At 37.4% G+C, this 23,391-nt stretch overlaps 1 long non-coding RNA gene across 1 annotated transcript; it reads left to right on the top strand.

Annotated features, from left to right (window-relative positions):
* Positions 1-39: 39 nt before the first annotated feature.
* Positions 40-22,907, top strand: LOC125617017. The gene is made up of 3 exons (XR_007347876.1): positions 40-487; positions 17,944-18,082; positions 19,619-22,907. It is a non-coding gene; the product is annotated as an uncharacterized LOC125617017 (long non-coding RNA).
* Positions 22,908-23,391: the final 484 nt, after the last annotated feature.

The following is a 23,391-nucleotide window of genomic DNA, read 5'->3' as shown; positions in this document are numbered from 1 at the left end:
GCCCCTACGTGGACGTCACCGACGCGCGCGCGCCAGCCACGGCCGGAGCGGTTAGAGGGAGGAGGCGGACCAACCGCCCCGGGACCCGAGGTGTCTGCGGCGGGAACGGCGGTCATAGTGGGGCTGGGGTGGCCACAGAAATTCTCCGGAGCCCAAGGGAAGGGCAAGCCAAGCGCCGGGGCGCTTGTTTCAAGGAGCCAGAGTGACGCGCGTCGTTGGAGCGGGAAGCCGGGCCCCCTGGCGTCCGCCCGTTGCGGCGTCTTTGGGGTGGTTCCTCCGCGCGCGCCTTTCGTTACTCTGCCCGCTTTTTCTGGGCTTCCTGAGGGCAGGGATGGGAGTCCTGCCGCTACTCTGCCCGCCAAGCCCGCCTGCTGTCCTGCCTGCGTGCACGTTTGCGAGCTCAAGAAGTCGTCTGCCCACGACGTCTGCCGTGGGGCATCACCCTCGAGCTGGGAGTGGGCCCAGCGGGCCTCGAGGGAACTCTCAGGTCAGGACCAAAGACCCAGGAGGGAATCCTCCCCGACCCCTCACCTCCTGCCTCGAATCTCAGAGTAGTTGCCCTAGGATGATCTACTAACCTTCAGGCTGTAAAGTAGGCTTGGAAGTTGAAAGGGTACCAGCGTTTGAGAATACTGTTTGTAACCCAAGGGCTGAAATAAGACAGGCTTCTTCCATCCTTTCAAAACAGATAGGGAAAGAAATAAGCACCCTTTCTTTCCCACGTGTTCAGTACCTTAGAGTTTGGATTTTGGTTCTCACTACTTTGTGAAGCACAGCTAATTGTTACCTGCAAGATTAATATATTCAGGTTCTAGTTGTGATTAGAAAGGCAACTGAAAAGTGATATTTTTGTTGAAACGAGAAAAAGTGGCCATGAGAAATGACAGTGTTAAATGGATGGATTATATAAATGAGATACGGAAGACACATCCATGAACAGGAGGATTCAGAAGTAAATTGGTGTATATGTATTGTGCTGAGCACTTATGTATCAAGAGCTGGAGTGCTTTTTCAGATTATGTTATTTCTTAGTCCCAACTCTTAAGATAAATACAATTATCAAAACCATTAGTTATAAATGTTGGAATCAGACAACTCCATAACTCTTAGTAGTAACCAGTAAACTATACATTACAAATCATGGGCCAGTGAGAAAAGAAATCAAGAAACAGTAGGCATTGAAGAGAACCTTTACATGTATCTAATTTCTTACACGAGAATAAATACTTAATGAATCAAAGATTTAAAGAATACTGTAAAAACAAGTAAATCAAGGTGAATGTTTTTGTAATCTTGAGGTTAGGCCTTCTCCAAGTATGAAATAAAAACTAGGAATTATAAAATTGAAAAATAAATTTAAATACATGAAGATTGTAATCTATAAATTTGAAAACAGTGAACCAAGGGAAAATAAATTGTCATTTCCAAAAAGAAGAAAAACAGAAAGAGCTCGTAGAAAATCAATTAAAACTTAAAGCCAAGTACAGTGTTTCACACTCCCAATCTTAGTGAATCAGGAGGCTGAGGCTAGAGGAACACAGAGGCCAGCTTTGCAACTTAGGGAGACTCTGTCTCAAAATTTAAAAAGGTGGTAGGGGTGTCCTGCTGGCAGTGTAGCTCTGTTATAGAACACCCCTGAGTTTAATCCTGAGTACCAGGAAAAAGAAAAAAAAAAAGACTTAAAACCCTAATTTAAAAATTGGCAAGAGATAGCAATAGGACATTCTTAAGCCAAAAAAAAAAAAAATCCAGTCATCAAAGATGTCCAACTTCCAAACATTTTTTTTCTCCATCCTGAAGATCAAACTCAGGGCCTTATGTAGGCTATGCAAGTGGTCTGCCAATGAGCTACATGCCCAGCCCCTAAACAGATTTTTTTTTTTTTTTGGCCTATCAGTATTGATATGTAGGAATACAGTTCCCATCCTACACTATCAAAACAGATAGGGAAAGAAATAAGCACCCTTTCTTTCCCACATGTTCAGTACAGATGATGTACAGATGAAATTGCTACAACCTTATTTACTGAAACTGACATGCATTAGCCTTTGCCCCAGAAGTCTTATTTCATAAGGCAGTTACACCAAGAAAAAGAAGAGATTCACAGAGATATTTTTGCTACCTTTTTTTAATAAATGTCTCTAAGGGCAATATAAATAACATCATTAGGACACTAATTAAGAAAATTATGATGCATGCATACTGTAATCCCAGCAACTTGGACAATTAGGAGGATCACAAGTTGTCTAAGGCCAACCTGGGCAAATCTGTATCTCACAATAAAAAAGCTGGGGATGTAGGTAGTGGTAGGGCACTCATTGGTTGTTAAATCCCTAGTGGTACCTGAGGCAGCAGTCTGAAAGGATGTCAGTCAAAAATGCAAGTTTTTATCTTTGGACTTTTCTACTTTGTTTGAAGAGTTTATTAAATAATAATTTATCATTTTTACAAAAAGATGTGCCAGAGAAAGAAAGGAGAGTCAACTTACTGCAGGTAGGTAATGTGGGAATCTGAGTCTTCACTTTTTTTTTTTTTTTTTTTGGTAGTAGGGATTGACCCAGGGACACTTACCCAATGAGCTACATTCCTAGCCGTTTTTATTTTTTGAGACAGGGCCTCACTAAGTTGCTTAGGTCATCCCTAAATTGCTGAGGCTGGCCTTAAACTTCCCACCCTCTTATCTCAGCTTTCCTATTCACTGAGATTATAGGCATGCACCAACACAATCAGCCTCAGCCATTTTCCCCCCAGACATTTAAGTAATACAGAGTACCAATCCTATACTGTTTCAGAAAGCAGAACAGTAAGAAACCCCTCAACTCACATGAGACCAGTATAATCCTAATACCAAGATCTGACAACATTTTACAAGAGAATTACAGACCAATGACCCTCATGAACATAGATTTTTAAATTCTTAAAATATTCACAAACTGAACCTTACAACATCAAAGGAACTCTGACCAAGGAGAGTGAACTTTAACATTGAAAAAAATCAACTTGATTTACCACATTAATCAGAGAGTAAACAAAATGATGGTCTCAAATGCAGAAAAAGCATTTGACAAAATTCAAAATCCATTAACATTAAAAAATCTTTGCAAGCCAGGAACGGAAGGAAACTTTCTGTATCAGATAATGAAAATCTTTGAAAAACTTAATGGTGAAATAGAAATCCTTTCTCCTGAGATCAGGAACAACATTAAATACTTCTGAGCCAGGTATGGGGTATATACCCTTAGTCTCAACACAAGGCTGAGGTAGGAGGATCACTTGAGCCCATGGGTTGGAGACAAGCCTGGGCAACATCACAAGAGCATGTCTTAAAAAAAAAAAAAAAAAAAAAACCTGCTCTCACCACTTCTAAGGATATTGGAGGGCCCTCATCTATGCAGTAAAATAAAAAGTTTGGAAAGATTTAACACTTTCTGATTTCAAAATTTGCTACAAAGCTATCATGACTGATGGTACTATACTGGCATAAAGACAGAAGCATAAGTCAATGAAATATAATTGAGAATACAGGAATTAAATTTTCTGTGTATGGTCAGTGACTTTGAACAAAAAGTTCTGAGCCAGTTCAACAGGGGAAAGTATAGTCTTCAACAAATGGTGCTGGGGAAACTGGATATCCAAAAGGAAAAGAAAGAAGTTGGAACCCTGCTTCACACCATTTACAAATATTTTTAAGAATCAAAGATTCAAACAAAAGCCAAAACTATAAAACTCATAGGAAAAAAAACATAACCATAAATTTTCATGACTTCAATTACTCGAGAGTTTCTAAGATGTGATCCTAAAAGCAAAAACCACCAAAGAGAAAAAATAAGTTGCACTTGATCAAAATTAAAAAATTTTGTGTTTCAGCTGGGCACAGTAGCACATGCCTATAAGTCCAGTGACTCAGGAGGGAGACTGAGGCAGGAGGATCACAAGTTCAGACAGCCTCAGGAACTTGGTGAGGCCTCAAAAATGGGGGATGTGGCTCAGTGATTAAGCGCCCCTGGATTCAACTCCTGGTCCAAAAAAATTCTGTACTTCGAAGAACACTAGGTGCACACCATTGATCCCATATATATCGCCACAAAGTAGATATATAAATGACACATGAAGATATACTCAACATCACTAAGTCCTTAGGTTTTGAATCACAAGGTCAGGCACATTGGTGTATGTCTATGATCCCAGCAAATCAGTAGGCTATGACAGGAGGATCACAAGTTCAAGGACAGCCTTGGCAGCCTAACTAGACCCCCATCTCAAAATTATTTTGAGAATGTGACTTTGTGATAGAGTGCTTGCCTAGCATGCAGAAGGTGCTTGGGGGGAGGGGGGATTGGTATCACATTACTATGTTGTCTATAATCAAAGAGACAATAACAAGTATTAGTAAGGATGTGAAGAAATTGGAATCCTCATATCCTGGTGGTAGGAATGTAGAATGATGCAACATCTATGAGAATAGTTTTGCAGTTCTTTAAGAGATTAAACAGCATTGCCATATGACCCAAAAATTCATTCCTTGATATATATCCTTGTGAACTTAAAAACATGTTCACTCAAAAATTTATATATATGTTCATAGCATTATTTGTGATAATCAGTAGAAACAGCACAAAGGCCTATCAACTAACCAATGAATAAATAAAATGTGGCATATCCATATCATGGAATAGTATTCAGCCATTAAAAGGAATGAAGTACTGCTCCATGCTACAACATTATGTGCTAAGTAAAAGTCATATGATTGCATTTGTTTGAAATACCCAATATAAGTAAATCCAAAGGCAAAGAAAGTTGACTGGTGATTTTCAGGGGCTGGGGACTGGGGAAATAGGAGTGACTGTAATAAGTGGGTTTATATTTAGAGTGATAGAAATATTCTGGAATTATATAGTGATGATTGCACAATATTGTGAATATACTAAAAGTCACTGAATTATATACTTTTAAGAGTAAATTTTGGGCTGGGGTTGTGGCTCAGCAGTGGAGCACTCACCTAGCATGCGCGAGGCCCTGAGTTCAATCATCAACACCACATAAAAATAAATAAACAAAATAAAAGTATTGTGTCTAACCAAAAAATAAATATTTTTTAAAAAGTAAATTTTATGGAAACTATCTCAAAAAATTTGGAAGAAGTAAACTATATACAGAATGATTGTGTACATCTAAAAGTCAATGGAATATATAAAAAAAGCTACTAAAACAAGTAAGTTGACTTAGCAAGTTGTAGGACACAGGCTCGATATTAGCAAAATCAATTCTATATACTAGCAACAAAAAATAGGAAAGTGAAATTGTAAACAACTCTTTATGACATCCAAAATCATCAGAAACCTAGGAACAAAATTTTAAAATGTGCAAAACCTCTGCATTAACAACCATAAAACAGCTAAGACAGATAAATGGACAAATATGTTATACTTAAGGATGGAAAAACTCAGTATCATTAGGCTGTCTGTTCTTCCTAAATAAATTTATAGATTCAACCTAGTTACTATTAAAAAAGAAACAAGAAGCTAGCAAAATTTTTTGAAGACATACACAATGCTAAAGTATGTAAAAACCTTAAGGATCTGAAATAGCCCAAATAATTTCTAAGAAAAAGAACAAAGTTGGAAAACATATACTACCTTTTTTCAAGACTTATATGAAGTTTCAGTAATCAAAAATGTTATTTGTATAAGGTTAGACTAATAAGTAAATGGAACAAAATACAGCCTAGAAACAGATCCATACCTAGACGGTCACTTTTTTATTAAGGCAGTAAAGCAATTCAATAAGAAAAAAAATTAAATATTTCTGAAATGCCGCAGTCTGGCTGGGCACAATCAGGAGCCACTTGTCAAAAGAAACTAACTTTATTTTTAGAACCACACACGCCAAACAAAACAGCCTCTCAGGAAAAACCCTCAGAGCCTCAATTGCCACCACCGGCTTTCCACAAGCCTCTCTCTCCCACACAAGCTTCTCTCCACCTCCCACAATCCTCCTGCTCTTGAGGCCGATTGGCTGGGTCACGTGGGCGGAGCCAAAAAAGTCCCCCAATGAGCAGCTCCGTGGTCTGAAAGGGCAGGGAAACAGCCCAATGAGCATCACCGCAGAGGAGCCAATCAGCTAGATGTTGCTGGGGCCGCTGTGAGCCAATCATCAGCCGGCAGCTGGAAGTTTGCTGGGGCCCCTTCGGCTGTGGCTCTCAACACTGAAACAACCAGATATCTACTTTAAAAAGAAGAAAAGAGCTTCAATCCCTTTTCCTCCATACACAGAAAAGAATTCAAGATGGCTCCAAGACCTAACATAAATCCCAGATCTATAAAACTTCTAGAAAAAAACAAAGAGTATCATCATAACCTTGGAGTAGGAAAATATTTCTTGGACAAAAGACACTTAACCATTAAAGAAAACATTGACAGGACTTCATCAAAATCAAAGTTTCTGCACTTCAAAAATTACCACAGACAGAAATATTCTCCACACTTTTATCTGTCAGAGGACTTCTATTCAGAATATATGAAGAACTCCAAGAGAATAATGAAAATTGTTAGTATTTAACTCATTTAAGTTAATAACAGAAATATGAAGCATTTGAAAAATACAGCACCCTTTCATGTTCAAAACACTAGAAAACTAGGGATAGTAGGAACATACCTCAACATTATAAAAGCTATCTATGCTAAGCCCAAGGCCAACATCATTTTAAATGGAGAAAAATTAAAAGCAGTCCCTCTAAAAACTGGAATATGAAAGTTATGCCCTCTCTCATAACTTCTGTACAACATAGACCTTGAAACTCTAGCCAGAGCAATTAAATAGGTGAAAGAAATTAAAGGGATACAACTAGGAAAAAGAACTCAAACTTATCACTATTTGCCTATGACAGGATTCTATATTTAGACCATCCAAAAAAAATTCCACCAGAAAACTAGAATTAATAAATTCAGCAAAATAGCAGTATATAAAATCAATACACCCAGTCTTCGTGGCACACACCTGTAATCCCAGTGGCTCGAGAGGCTGAGAACAGGAGGATCGTGAGTTCAAAGCCAGCCTCAGTAATAGCGAGGTGCTAAGCAACTCAGTGAGAACCTATCTCTAAATTTAAAAAAATAAAATAAAAACAGGGCTGGGGATGTGGCTCAGTGGGTGAGTGTTCCTGAGTTCAATCGCCAGTACCAAAAAAAAAAAAATTCAATATACATAAATAAAATGCACTTCTATACAGCAATGATGAATCCTCTGAAAGAGAAATCATAAAAACTATCCCATTCACAATAGCCTCAAAAATAATAAAAATACTTGGGAATCAATTTAAGTAAAGAGGTGAAAGACCTCTACCCACTAAAGAAAGAAATTGAAGAAGACCTTAGAAAATGGAAGGATCTCCCATGTTCTTGGATAGGAAGAATTAATATTGTCAAAATGGCCATACTACCAAAAGCACTATACAGATTTAATGCAACTCCAAATAAAATCCCAAAGATATTCTGTGTAGAAATAGAAAAAGCAATCATGAAATTCACTTGGAAAAATAAGAGCCAGAATAGCCAAAGCAATCCTTAACAAGAAAAGCAGGAGACATCACAATACCAGATTGTAAATTATACTGAGCTATCGTAACAAACAGTATGGTATTGGCACCAAAATAGACATGTAGACCAAAGGTACAGAATAGAGGACACAGACTAAGCCAGTTTTTCTTACTAGACAAAGACACCAAAAATATACATTGGAGAAAATGGTGCTAGGAAAACTGGAAATCAATATGCAGCAAAATGAAATTAAACCCTTATGTCTCACCATGCACAAAACTCAAAATGGATCAAGGACCTGGGAATTGGACCAGAGACCCTGTGCCTAATAGCAGTAAAAGTAGGCCCAAATCTTCATCATGTAGGATTAGGACTTGACTTCTTCCTTAACAAGTGCAAGAAATAAAATCAAGAATCAATAAACGGGATGGATTCAAACCAAAAAGCTTCTTTTCAGCAAAAGAAATAATGAGGTAAAGAGAGAGCCTAGAGATGAGAGAAAATCTTATACCACATACATATCAGATAGAGCACTAATCTCCAGGATATACAAGAACTCAAAAAACTTAACATGATAAAAACAAAAAACCCAATCAATAAATGGGCTAAGGAACTGAGCAGACACTTCTCAGAAGAAGATATACAACTGATCAACAAATATATGAAAGAAATGTTCAACATCTCTAGTAATTAGAGAAATGCAAATCAAAACTAATCTTTCATCTCACTCCAGTCAGAATGCCAATTATCAAGAATACAAGCCACAATAAGTATTGGCGAGGATGTGGGGGGAAAGGTGCACTCATACATTATTGGTGGGCCTGCAAATTGATGCAACCACTCTGAAAAGCTATAAGGAGATTCCTTAAAAAATTTGGAATGGAACCCCCATTTTACCCATCTATCCCACTCCTGGGTCTATACCCAGAGGACTTAAAAACAGCATACTACAGTGATGCAGCCACATCAATGTTTACAGCAGCTCAGTTAACAATAACTGAACTGTGGAACCAACCTAAATGCCCTTCAAATAGATGAATGGATAAAGAAACTGGGGTATATATACACAAGGGAATATTACTCAGCATTAAAGGAGAAGAAAATGGCATTTTATTATGGCATTTGTAGGTAAATGGATGAAGTTGTAGAATATCATGCTAAGTAAAATAAGCCAATCACAAAAAAACAAACACCAAATGTTTTCTCTGAATTGTGGATGCTGATCCATAATGGGGAGAGAGCAAGGGAAGGGAAGAATGGAGGAACTTTGAATTGGGGGGAGGGAGGGGAGGAGACATGGGGGCAGGAAAGATCTCTAGGTATATATATGATTGCATGAATGGTGTGACTCTACATCATGTAAACCAGAGGAGTGAAAAGTTGTGCTCCATTTGTGTACAGTAAATCAAAGTGCATTCTGCTGTTATGTATAACTAATTAGAACAAATAAAAAATGAAAACTCCATTTTGAAATATACATTAATGGATCACAGACATTAAAAAATATTCATATCTCTTTGCAAATGACGTGATTCCACAAAGCTGTTAGAACTAAGTGAATCCAGCAAAGGGGAAGGTTACAAAGTCAATAAAAAAAAACTTGCATTTCTATACACTAACAACATTATGAAAAGAAAATTCCAAACCAATTACTGTGGGCTGGAGATGTAACTTAATGATAGAGCACTTGCCCAGCATACAAAACTTTGGATTTGATTTGCAGCATTGAAAAAGATCTGTTTACAATGTCATAAAAACAAATATTTTAAAAAATTTTATTCAGTCCATTCAAAAAAACCACTTGGGATTTAACCAACTAAGTGAAAGACTGGTAGAATGCAAACTATGAAATATTGTCAAAAGAAATTAAACATTAATACAGGCAGTCCCCAACCTTATGAAAGTTCATGATCTTATGGCTACAATGACATTTAAATGATACACATTTAGTAGAAATTAAATTTTAATCTTTTCCTGGGCAAGCAATATATGGGGCATATTTCATGATGTTGGGCAGCAGCAGCAAGCCACAGCCCAATAGGTCATGAAATTGTGATGGTAAATAACATACTCTATAATATAATGTGTTGCCAGAATTTTTTTAATTTTGTGTTTTTGCATACCATCATGTCTGCAAAATGCTCTTCTGTGTCTCCTTATGGTAAGAAAAGGAAGGCAATAACACTTGAGATGAAAATCAAGACAGCTGCCCAGCATTAAGGCAGTAAGCTAGTCATGGCCATCACACATGAATTGACTTTTGCAACTGACAGTCTTAGCCATCTTAAAGGATAAGAAGCAAACGAGTGATGCAGTAAAATCATCAGCATGGGTTAAATTCAATCATAAAAAAAAGAGAGCTGGGTCTATTCAAGAAATGAAAATATTACTTATGATGTGGATGTAAGACCAGATACAAAAGTGCATACCACTTACCCTACTGATGATTGAAGCAAAGGCAAAAAGTTATTTTGATACACTGAAAGTCTGTGCCAATGATCCTACATACATGAAAATGTTTGTAGCAAGTTATGAATGATTCCAGCTCTTCAAAAAGTGTCATAATTCTCATAATGTGAAGATCTTCAGATAGCAACTGCCAGTGCTGAAGGCACCAAAGCTTTTAAGGAAGTGCTACATAGGATAATTGTGGATAAGATGTATCTGCCAGAGCAGAGTACAATAGTGCATGCTTGTAATACCAGCTACTATGAGTGAAGAAGGAGAGATAGTAAGTTTGAGGCCAGCCTGGGCAGATTAGAGCCTGTCTCAAAAAATAAAAAGTGCTGGTGATGTAGCTCATCCTCTAAGTTCAATTTCCAGTACCACAACAAAAAAGAAGTACAAATCATTAATGTCAATGAAACAAGCTTCCTCTGATTGTTTATGCTAGAATGTACGTACGTTGATCAAGAGTAAAAGATCATATAATGCTGCTTTGGGGTGAGATTTTTACAGGGTTCAAATTAGTACTTTTTCTAGTTTACCACTTCCCATTTATTATCACCACAAGAAGAAAATCTGGATGACATCAGCATTGTTTGAAGACTGTTTTTTGAACTGTTATATTAATAGGCAAGTGAATGTTATAGGAAAAACAACATCCTATATTCAAGATTCTTCCAATTTTACACAGTGCTCAAGGGCATCCAAAGTACTTTGGTGATATGCATCCTGATGCAGAGGGTGTGTATTTGCAGAACACAGCTGAACTCATTCAGCCAGTGGACCAAGGCACAATAGCTGTGTTCAAAACATACTATTTATACCAAATGTTTTCACAGGCCGTGAAGTGACTGAATCTGGCTCAATGCTCCAAGAATTTTGGAAAGGTTTTTAACATTCTAAATGCTATCCAAAACATTGCTACAGCTTGGAATAAGTCATAGCAGTGCATGAATGGCATTTGGAAGAAAGGTTTGAAGTCATGAACATCTATAGGTTTTAACAAAGATTTTGCTGTTGATGAAATAGTAGATATTAGTGCTTGGGAAACAGCTAGAATTCAACATTGGAAGATGATAGAAGAGTTTGTTGGCATTGACACTGAAGAAATTTGCAATGAGGAGCTGACTAAACTGGAGAAAAAAAAATTAAAAAGTTAAGGCAGAGAAAGAAGTTATATCTGAAACATCAAGAAAATTAATAGCAAAGAAACATGAGGCCAAAACTGAGGCATTTTCTGATATCCTTAGTGTAGTACAGATGTTAAAAGAAACGAATGTCAGTTTCAAGAGATTCATCCAAGAGCTGACAGACCAATTCAGAATGCCCGTTTTTTCTATAGAGAAATATATTTATGAAAAGAAGAAACAAACTTTGCAGTCAAAACTTGATATCTTTCTAAAGAAAACACTGCCTGCTACACTATAACCAAGAGTCAATGCCCCAATGCCTAATACCACCTATTTTTAAGCCTCATCATAGGAAGAAACTGATGACCCTGTCACTGTAGCAATCCCATCATCCTGCAATTAATTTTAGTTCAATGCTTTAAACACCAAATGCTGGTGTACTTTCAGCTGTGTATGTTAGTGATGATTACCCATACAACAATTCTGTTTTTCACTTTTAGTACAGCATTCAATAACTTACATGAGATATTCAACCCAGTCAATGAATTCAGCATTAAAAAATAGACTTTGTGTTGGATAATTTTTTCCAATTGTAGGCTAATGTAAGAGGTCTTCAAACATTTAAGGCTAGATGGTGTAAAGATTAGGAGTGATGTGTTACTTTTCAACTTAAAATGGATACTTTGTTTTGGTTTTCTTGTTTATTTTTGGTTTTTTTAATATTTATTTTTTAGTTTTAGGTGGACACAATATCTTTATTTTATTTTTATGTGGTGCTGAGAATCGAACCCAGTGCCTCACACATGCTAGGCAAGTGCGCCACCACTTGAGCCACATCCCCAGCCCCTTGTTTTGTTTTTTGATGTGTTGGTTTTTGTTTGTTTTGCAGTTCTGGAGATTGAACCCAAGGACACTTTCCCACTGTGCTAAATCCCCAGCCCTTTTTCAATTGTGCTAAATCCCCAGCCCTTTTTCAATTCTACATTTTGAGACAGAATCTCATTTAGTTGATGGAGATAGTCCTTGAATTTGTGATCCTCCTGCATAAGCTTCCCAAATGGCTGGGATTATAGGCATGTGCCACTCTGCCTGGCTCAATTTATAGTGGGTTTATCAGGAAATAATCCCTTTAAAAAGTGAGCACCATCTGTAAATGGAAGCACATCCCATGTTCATGGATTGGAAGACTTATTATTAAGATGTCAATACTGTCCAAAGCAATCTACAGATTTAGTGCAATTCCTATTAAAATCCCAGTATTTTCTGCAGAAATAGAAAACTCATCCTAAAATCCATATGAAATTTCAAGGAAAGAATATTGAAAAAGAACAAAGCTGGAAGACTCATATATCCTAATTTCAAAGTTTATATGAAGCTATATATAGACCAATGGATATATAAACCAATGGACTAGATATCTAGAAATATACCCTCCCATAGGTGGCCAAATGATTTTTGATAAGATGACAAAACCATTCAATGGAGAAAGAACAGTCTTTTAAACAAATAGTGCTAGAAAAACTGGATCTGCATATACATAAGAAAAATTTGGCCCTTACCTAACATCTTGTATAAAATTTAACTCAAAATAGATAAAAGAACTAAGAGATAAAGCTCTTAGAAGAAAACATAGGACAAAGACTTCATGGCATTGGATTTAGCAGTTATCTCTTGATTATTACATCAAAGGCATAGGCAACAAAAGAAAAAATAGAAATATTTATTTAGGTAGTATTGGGGATTGAACCCAGGGCCTTGCACATTCTAGGTAAACATTGTCCACTGAGGTATACTCCCAGCTCTTTAATTTTGAGCCAGGATCTTGCTGACTCACCCAGATTGGCCTCCAAATTTCGATCTTTCTGTCTCAACCTCCCAAGTTAATCAGATTGCAGGTGTGTAGCTCTGTACCCAGCAAATTTTGTGCATCAGCTGAGCATGGTGGCACATGCCTGTAATCCCAGAGACTCAGGAAGCTGAAGCAGGAGGATCACAATTCAAGCTTCAGCTAGTTATCTGAAAATAAAAAAGAGCTGGGGATGTGTTAAAGTGGAGTGCTAGCACAAGCCCTTGGTTCCCCAGTACCTCAAATAAATAAATTTTGTGCATCAAAAGATACCTTCATTGGGCTGGGACTGTGGCTCAGTGGTAGCGCACTTGCCTTGCATGTGTGAGGCACTGGGTTCGATTCTTAGCACCACATATAAATAAATTAAAGATCTATCAACAACCAAGAGAAAAATATTTTTAGAAAAGATGCCATCAGTAGAGCAAAAAGATAACCCACAGAATTAGAAAAAGTATTTGCAGATCACATAACTGATAAGGAATTAATATCCAGAAAAATTAGAGAACTGAAACTCAACAATAAGAAACCAATATAATAAGACTGAAAAAAGTTTAATAGGCTTTTCTCCAAAGAAGACATACAAATGGCTAATAAGCACCTGAACATATGCTCAGTGTCACTAATATAGGGAAATGCAATCAAAACTACAGTAAGATACTACTCAAAGTCATTAGAATGGCATTAAAAATAATAAATGTTGGTGAGGATGTGGAGAAATTGAAATCCTTGTACATTGTTGGTGAGAATGTAAAATGATACAACCACCAAAGAAAACAGTATGGTAGCTTCTCAAAAAACTAAAAATAAAATTACCATATAATCTACCAATTCCAATTGTGGGTATATACCCCAAATAATTGAAAGTATGGTCTCAAATTTTTGTACACCTATATTCATAGCAGCATTATTCAAAATTCCTAAACCATGGAAGCAGTACATTGTCTATTAACCTTGCATGAATGAAGAAGCAAAATGTGCTATCTACATTCAATAGAGTACTATTCAGCCTTACAAAGGAAGGAAATTTTGACACAGATGGAACTTGAGGACACTATTTTACATAAAATAAATCCAGTCATAAAATGACAAATCCTGTATAATTCCACTTATGTGAGCTACCTAGAGTAGTCAAAACCATAGAGACAGAAGAATGGTAGTTGCCAGAGACTGGGGAAAAGGGGAAATGGGGAGTTATTCCTTAACAGAGTTAAGCTTTATAGGATGAAAAGAATCCTGGAGATGGATGATGGTGATGACAGCACAACATTATGAATGTATTTAATACCCCTGAACTATACACCCAAAAATGGTTGAGATAAATTTTATATTATGTGTATAAATAATACAAAATTACGGGCCTTGGTGGCACATGCCTGTAATCCCAGAGACTCAGGAAGCTAAGGCAGGAGGATCACAAGTTCAAGCTTTGGCTAGTTAATGAGACCATATCTCAAAATAAAAAATAAAAAGGACTGGGGATGTGTTAAGTGGAGTGGTAGCACATCCTGGGTTCCCCATAATAATAATTTTGTATTATGTATACACATAATTTAATACAATAAAACAATAGGGGGGCTTGCTTGATAGTTTTAATCATCAAAGGAATGCAAGTTCAAGCCACAATATATTCCATTCCATACATTCCAAGGAGCTAAAATAAAAAAAGTTTTATAATCCAAATACCAGTGAAGATGTTAAGCAGCTAAAACTTGTAAGTTACTCATGTAAGTGTAAAATACTTTATAAAACTGCTTGGCAATTTTTTTTATAGCTGAACATTCATTTCCCTATTCATGATTCATTAAATCTCAGTTAACCAAGAGAAGTGAAAATACAGGTACACACTTGCACACAACTCATACACAGAATGTTTAGAGCAACCTTATTCATAATAACCAAAAATGTTATAACCTAAATACACATGAACAGAAACAGATAAAATGTAAAACTTATTATATATTTCATACAATGGAAAACAACTCAGCAATAAAAAGCAGCAAACTGCCAATATACCTGACAACATGGATAAATTTCACAAATATTTTGATAAACGAGAAGCTGGGCACAACAGAGTACATACTATGCAATTTTATTTATATGAAATCTAAGACAATACTAAGGTGTTAGAAACTTAAGTGATTACAAGAGACAGCAAGATAAGTCCAAGGGATCTTAATGATGGAAAGGTTCTGTATATTGTTTCAAGTGGTGGTTATACAGTATAATACAGTTGTCAAAACTCATCAAACGAACATTTAAGATAATGTGTATTTCATTCTGTATTAATTATACCACAGTAAAATATATATTTAAAAGTGCTGGTAGAAATTATACCTTTCCATTCACTGAAATACTAATGATTGCTAGCAAAGTCACTCCCTTCCTGATATCAACATACCAAGAAATCTGACTAGTTATCAGAAAGTTGTTTGGTATGTACAGATTCGGCAAAAAGAAGTACAGTCTGCCTTCCATATCCATGGTTTCTTGTTAGAGTCTGTAAATAAGTCAAAATAACACCTGGCATTTTGTCAGGGGAATGTTAAAGTTCGTAAACAAGTCTGGATGGTGCCTGGCAAAATGCCAGAGGGAGTGGTTTGAGAAGTAACAAAAGCGAGCCATTAAGTGTAGAGATTCCTGATTGGTTGACTGATGTATCTAGTTTATGCTAATTAGATAAGCTGTGTGGAATGTATAAATACTGCTCCTGTCCTGCAATAAACGGCTCCCACTCCTGCTGTATCAACGTACACAAGTTATTTGTCACCCTCCGCTTATTTTGCCCAGCCAGCCGGGCTGCGGCATCTGTAAAAACATATACAAGCATCTTGTCATTGCTTAAATAGGATAATATAACAATATTTACATTGTATTAGTTATTATAAATGTTTTGCTCAGCTTTCTGTCACCATAAACAGATACCTGAGATAGTCTTAACTCATAAAAAGAAAAGGTTTATTTTGGCTCCCAGTTTTGGAGATTTTTGCCCATGATCAGTTGGCCCTGTTACTTTTGGGCCTGTGGTAGGCAATACATTGTGGAGGGGAGTGCATGGTGAAGCAAAACTGCTCATCGTATAGTTGGGAAGAAGAAGGGGCTGGGGTTACACTATTCCCTTCAAAGGAATCCTCCTCCCAATGACCTAAAGATGACCTACTAGGCTCACTTCTTAAAGTATCCATCACCTCCCAAAAGCACCATGCTGGGGAGCAAACCTTTAACACATAGATCTTAGAGGTAGGCATTTAAGATCCAAACTATAGTAATAAAGTGTGTATGATTTTAAAGGATATAGGAGGATATACATAGGTCATATGTACATACTACACCATTTTGTACAAGGGACTTGAACCTCCACAGATTGTGGTACCCATAGGGAAGTCCTATGGATATGGAGGAACAACCTTATATGATCCTAAGGAATAAATGTGAACTGCAGAAAAGCTTAAAAAGTGCTCAAACAATAATCAATGAGTTGGTCTACTATGACATCACTGGGCGCGGTGGCACAGGCATATAATCCCCGAGGCTCAGAAGGCTGAGGCATGAGCATCCCAAGTTCAAAGCCAGCCTCAGCAAAAGCAAGATGCTAAACAACTCAGTGAGACCCTGTCTCTAAATAAAATACAAAATAGGGTTGGGGACTTGGAGTGGTCAAGTGCCCCTGAGTTCAATCCCTGGTACCAAAAAAAAAAACCCAAGGGGCTAGGGTTGTGGCTCAGTGGTAGAGTGATCGCCTAGCATGCATGAGGCACTGGGTTCAATCCTCAGCACCACATAAATGTAAAATAAAGATATTGTGTCCACCTAAAACTTAAAAATAAATATTTTTAAAAACCCAAAAGTTAAGTATTCCATATTGTCAGTCTAACAAAATTCACATTGCAGGTAAGTGGGAAAATGAGGTATTGAGAAATTCAATAAGGACATTGTTTTAAAAGTTTAAATTTGGGGGCTGGGGTTGTGGCTCAGTGGTAGAGCACTTGCCTCATTGGGTTCAATCCTCAGAACCACATAAAAATAAATAAATAAAATAGAGGTGTCCATCTACAACTAAAAATATTTTTTAAAGTTTCAATTTTATATATAACAAAAAGTGAGGACATTTGGAGTATTTGAGCAAGAAACAATGTTTTTGTTTTAGGATATAGATTGGTTGGTTGGTTATTTAGTACTGAAGATTGACCTAGTGGCACTCTACATCCCCAGCCCTTTTTATTTTTTATTTTAATATAGGGATTTTGCTAAGGTGCCCAGGCTGGCCTTGAACTTGCCATCATCCCACCTCAGCTTCAGGAGTGACTAGGATTACAGTCATGAGCCACTGTGCCTGGCTAGGATATAAGAATTATTTTAATAAAGAGCAGGCAATCCAGTATTGCTTTTCAGATTTAATACTTTGTTATCATAGCTAGAAATAATATAAGAGGAATAAACTTGTATTTCAGAATGTCAAGGAAAAGAATTTATATGTCATGGATATGGCTCTTGAAATTTAACATACCTTCTCATCTTTCACTCCTGTTTTCCCATTTTTCTTTCATTTTTTTCTCCTCTAGACCAAATTTCTCAACTTGACAATTTTCATAATTGACCCCCTCAGGAGCCATTTTAGATATTTTTCCTAATTACATCCCCTGTCACATGCCCATGAAATCTTAAACTACAGATAGACTGTATATCTGTTCCTCTGTGGCTCTTTGGAGGGCCACTAGCCATTGAAATATCTAAGGGGTTCCTCTACCACCACCAAAGCCAGTTTTTATCCCTTTTGGGATAATATCTTTCTCTTAAACTGCATGCTCCAGACAATAAGTTCTTAGAAAAGATCATGTCCCACTTAACATAGTTTGCCCTGTGCTGCTGCTTAAAATGCTTGGCACATAGTAGGCAGATAACACATGTAGTAAATGAATATTTGTTTAATTAAAAGTGAAAATGATCACTGCTACACTAACAATTAAAATTTTTCGTTCTTTCTTAGATAATGTTACTTACTACTGCTTAGTCTACAGGACCTCCACTTTCAGAGAAGGGTCTTCCTGAGAATGTATCTTCATGACATGATGGAAAATTTGGAAAGCAAACTAATCAAAAAACTATGTTCAGAGCCAATTAAAAGGGTAGGTTGTTTATGCAGGGGCTAATTTTATCTACTTTAGGCTGATTTTTTTTCTAGTTTCACTTTCAGAAGGTGATCCTAAATTTTTCTCCAAATCCTAAGGCTGTACTCTCTTTGATGTTCATAACCTGTTCAAATTGTATTAATTTCAGTTAAGGTGCAAGAATTATATTTTTGTTGTTTTTTTACTTTTTGTTTGTTTTATGTTTGATACCAGGTAATGAATTCAGGGGTGCTCTGCCACTGAGCTACATTCCCAGCCCTTTTTAAGTTTTGAGACAGGATCATGCTAAGTGGCCCAGACTGACCTCAAACTTGTGATCCTCTTGCCTCATCCTTCTAAGTAGCTGGGATCATAAGCATGCTCCACCATACCCAGCAAAGATTAGAGGATTAGTAGAAAGTGAAGGGCTGGAAGAAAGAGAAGAGAGAAATGAAGGAAGTCATCAAACTTTTTCTGAACATTTTTTGATCTGTACGATCTCTTCCAACTCTAAATTTTGTGATCTTGATGATTATGCTTTAAGTGAATGATTCTTTTCTTTTTTTAATATTTATTTTTATTTATTTATTTTTATGTGGTGCTAAGGATTGAACCCAGCACCTCGCACATGCTAGGCGAGCGCTCTACTGATGAGCCCTAGCCCCAGCCCCAAGTGAATGATTCTTAATAGAAGCATTTTAGAAATCTTTGGAGATGTCATTATTTGCCTCAAGGTTGGGGACCAGTAGTACCAATATTTATGGAAGATTCCAGGAATGGAAGACATCCTGCAATACACAGGACTTTAGTCAGATCTTAATACTGAAAGAAGCAGACAATGTATGCAAAGGCAGAATTATGTATGCAAAATATTGATTGGGGGACAATTTTTTTAAAGGGGAGACGAATCAGTAGGTAGGGAGAGTCTTCAGACTATGATGTAGACACCCACGTCATGAGAAGAGGAAGAAAATTAGATTGGAAGAGTCTTAGGCTATAGTACAGCTTTGAGTAAGTCTTGGCCAAACTGATAAAGAGCCTCGGAAAAAAGACTGACCATTTTGAGAGGGTCCCAATTTAGACAGACATAGTCTGTCTGCTCCAGTAACTACTGCTGTGTTTAGCCATTGGTGGAGAGTGGTTCTGGGAGGGTACAGCTGTAGGGTAAATGCTATGGTGAATCCCACCAAGCATGGCACTGAAAGACTGTCAGCTAACTATGGTCACAGCAGTTGGGGTGGTCTCTTCCATTCTCAGTCTCCCCACACACTCTGCTCTCCCTTCGTTCATATCTCTCTCAAAAATGACACTATAGGGCTGGGATGTGGCTCAGTGGTAGAGCGCTTGCCTCGCACGTGTGAGACCCTGGGTTCGATCCTCAGCATCACATAAAATAAGTAAACAAAATAAAAAAATGACACTGTATTCAGAGAAACCTTTGCTTGTAAAGCAGGAGAACAAGATAATATAAACAAGAATATCTGAGATTTGACAAGGTGGCTATTTTGATTTTTTCCCTTTTTATCTTTTCCTTTTTCTTTTTTATTTTAACAGGTTAAAAGTTGGATACAGAGATAAGTTTTGGGAGATGAAGCTGGGAGTTGAAATCCAGCATGGAAAACAAGATGAGCTGCAGTTCCCAGGCTGCAGGAGTATTCACATTTTTTATCGAGTTGAAACAGTTTTTTTTTTTCTTTTGACTTCAATAGCTTTTGTAAACTTGGGTATACTTTGCTTATGGTTGTCAGGAAGGAGAACATTAGAATGTACAGAAGTGTCTCAACCTGGCCTACAGTATCAGTGCTCTTACCACCCCTATTGGTGTCTTGTTCAGATTTTAAAGGTCCCACTTCATTATCAGTTTAATTCATGTTCACAGTTTTAACATCACAGCTAACCATATTTTTAGTAGATGGTCTGGAACCCCTTGCCTGAGTTATAGGCAGAGTTTTTCACACTTTTCTCTTGGAAAATCTTCTCATCACCATTAACAAATGCTAACTAATTAATTTACTTAGCCAGTAGCTGTTTGTCAATAGGCCAGCTTTGAGGCATTTTCATAGCATTATTTTTATTTTGCATCTTAATTTTTTTGGATGTGAACCAATGCCATTTTAAATTGCTGTTGGAGACATTTTGTCAAAGGATTCCTTTTTAGTTCCTTCATCTTCGTCATCTGCTTCATCTTCTTCATAAGTATCATTTCCTGATATTTCTGTTACCTTAAAATATTTGCATCTATACTTTTTCATGGTTTTTCAATCCTATGTTTCTTTTCTGGTCTTTGCAGCAGGTTCTTTCTTGAATAGGAACAGCTCCTCTATAATTCCTCTGGACCTCTCTTCTTGAGATACAACTAGAAGAAGGTGATTATTGGGACAAATTATAGCCCTTGTCACTCAGTTGGTCTCAGGACTGCAACTACTACTTATCCCCCTCTCCCTCCATTGCCCACTTCAAATTCTACTCTCCTTCAGCTATCTTTGCCACAGGTCTTAGTAGTTTACCTGGGTGTAACCCAAATCCTTAATTTCCTGATTAGGAAGTATATTTATATATAGAAATGACATGCATCTCACTCTGGGATTGTTGTACATGTCCTTCCATAGTTACAATTAAGTATCAAAAGGCTCTCAAGTTCACATACATTTTTCCTCACCCATTGTGTGAAAGCAGTCCTTTTACTCCTTATTGATCAGTTACCCTGCCAAGATGGGAACTCCTCTTCTTGCCTGCTGGTACCTGGACATGAAAAGTCCAAAGTGCCCAAATAGCTATAGCTTATAGTTCAATGAGACCCTTAGCAAAAAAAAAAAAAAAAAAAAAAAAAAAAAAAAAAGCATCCGCTTTGGAAGCTAGGACTTCTAAACCTTCAAAGCCCAGAGTTGTAAGAATAGGAACAGAGGTGTAAGAATACATTCCCTAATGAGTCAGTAGGAGTGATGTTAAGTGGGGACCACTTCTGCTTCCCCTGCTTTTGGTCCCAGTCCAGGACCATACCTAGATCTCTGATTTATTGTGTATGCTGCATCCTAAAGGATGACACTTCACTGTTGGCAAAATATTCAGAGGCACCTTCAGTAGGCTTCCCAGTGATCTATCAGGCTGGCTGCTCTGGAAAGCACACCCAATAGATCCCTTGATCATGAGCTCACACTACTACCTTTACTATGAAGTGGCTCACCTGTTTGGATGCTATGTTGAATTGGATCCCATGCCTATGTCTGAGTCCTTCTTTAAGCCCCTGGATAATGATATGGGCTGAGGCCCTTCAGACAAAAAGTCATACCCAGAATAAGTATCCCTATGAGATTGAACCACAAGCCACTTCGTGAATCGGGAATCCATGTTACTGAATTAACATCAAGTGGCTAATTTATCTCTCAAGTATTAAAGCCATATCAGGGATGCAATGTCGGTCTCTGCTGCTAGCAAATTAGACTTTGAAAGGCAGAAGTAGCTATAAGATTGGCCTTGGTCAGTGGGAACTCATGCTGTTTTATTCATGTGTTGCCTCCATCTCTGCAAACATGGCCATTCCATTTATGTGCCATTTTGGAATGGACCATGACAAAGCTTGGCTAACATCAACTGGTAGAATTCTTTTATCTATTTTATTTTTTCAGTTTCTCTTTATTAGTGATGGTGCTTTATGGTCAGAATAAACATGAGATAACAAAAATCTTCACCCTTTGTGCTCACTCTCTTATGTACATCCACATGCCTGTATTCAGACCTCTTTTTCTCTAACCTTCATCTTTTCCTTCAGGATCCTGACTAGCTGGCCAGGCCACTAACGTTGCCAAGGAATCTGTACAGATTCTCAGTACCAAGTCACTTCTCCTTCCACATAAAGTTGCCTATGAGGAAGATTTTTCCTCTAAGCTGCCTTTCAGGGTGACCCCTTAATGTATACTTTCCACTCATATACCAAACCAATCCATTAATAATCAAGTTTGACCTTTTTTCTTCTCCTCCTATGGCATGTGCAGCCTGAGGAAGGGGTGCAGATGCCACCATCATGAGAAATATAGAGGGGTCTGTGCTACTAATTAATTCATGCAGCTTACTCAAACCCTCTTGTCCTTCTGGTGTTTGATTTTGAATGCATCATTTCTGTATTATGCTGGGCCCATTAACTTTATAACTGAGCTCATGATGGACACTTTTAGACACATGATAACCTTTAACCCACAGTCAAGCTTTCTGTCTCTATGAGGGTCTAATACCGTATGAGGAGCTGTTTCTTGAAAGGAGTAAAATCCTGTGCTGCAGATGGCGTGGCCTTTCTCCTAGACTCCAGAGTCCTATATTCTGATCTCCCATTGAGACTTGCTGTAAACTCCACACTGACTGCTGCAGTGCCCTTTGCTGCTCCTGGTTGCACTTGGAGCATACATCCCTCCATGTCTCCCAGGATATGAGCTAGAGGAATATTCCCACGTGTGGAATTTGTTGCTTCCAGAGCCCAAAGAGGCCCATTAGACATCTTGCTTCATTATAGTAGGAGATGCAATATGCAAAAGTTTGTCTTTTACAAAAGAGAGGTTGTCTTCACATGCCACTGACTACTAGACCACTAAAACTTTACAGAAGTGTCAGATTCTTGGATCTTTCCAGATTTTACCTTATACCTTCTGGATCTATGTGTCTTACCAAGGCCTCTGCCATACAAGCTGCCCTTTCTCATTCTGCCCCATCAGCACATTACTGATATATCACAGTGCTGTTCTGTAGAATGTCCAGACAATCCAGGTCTCTCAGACTTTATTGCAAATAGATTGAAGAAGTTAACATAGTCCTTGGACAAAACTGAAAATAAATATTGTCTTTTCCACATGAATGTAAACGTCTTATTCTCATTTCTGATTGAAATAAAAAGGAATGTATTTACCACATCAGTGTCCACAAAACGTGTTTCAGAAGCCTGATTAATCTTTAATAGTGCGGCTGGGGTTGTGGCTCAATAATAAATAGAGTGCTTGCCTAGTATGCATGAGGCATCACATACAAATAAATAAAATAAAGGTCCATCAACAACTAAAAAATATTTTTTAAAAAAGTAAAAGGTCCATCAACAACTAAAAACTATTTTTAAAAAAAATAAGTAAATAAAGGTATTGTGTTCATCTACCAACTAAAAAAAAATTTAAATCTTTCATAGCATGGTAGCATGTCCAGCACAGCTTCAATTGGGACTACTTGGTTAAACTTGCTGTGGCAACCTGCATTCACTTTGTAGAACCTAAGAGTGATACTACTTATCACCATCTCCCTTGTAACACTATATTGTTTTTTATTTTCTATCTTTACTGGGATAGTAGACA

This window comes from Marmota marmota, unplaced genomic scaffold, assembly GCF_001458135.2.
Source record: "Marmota marmota marmota unplaced genomic scaffold, marMar, whole genome shotgun sequence".
NCBI lineage: Eukaryota > Metazoa > Chordata > Mammalia > Rodentia > Sciuridae > Marmota > Marmota marmota.
This window is presented reverse-complemented; position numbering and strand designations above follow the sequence as displayed.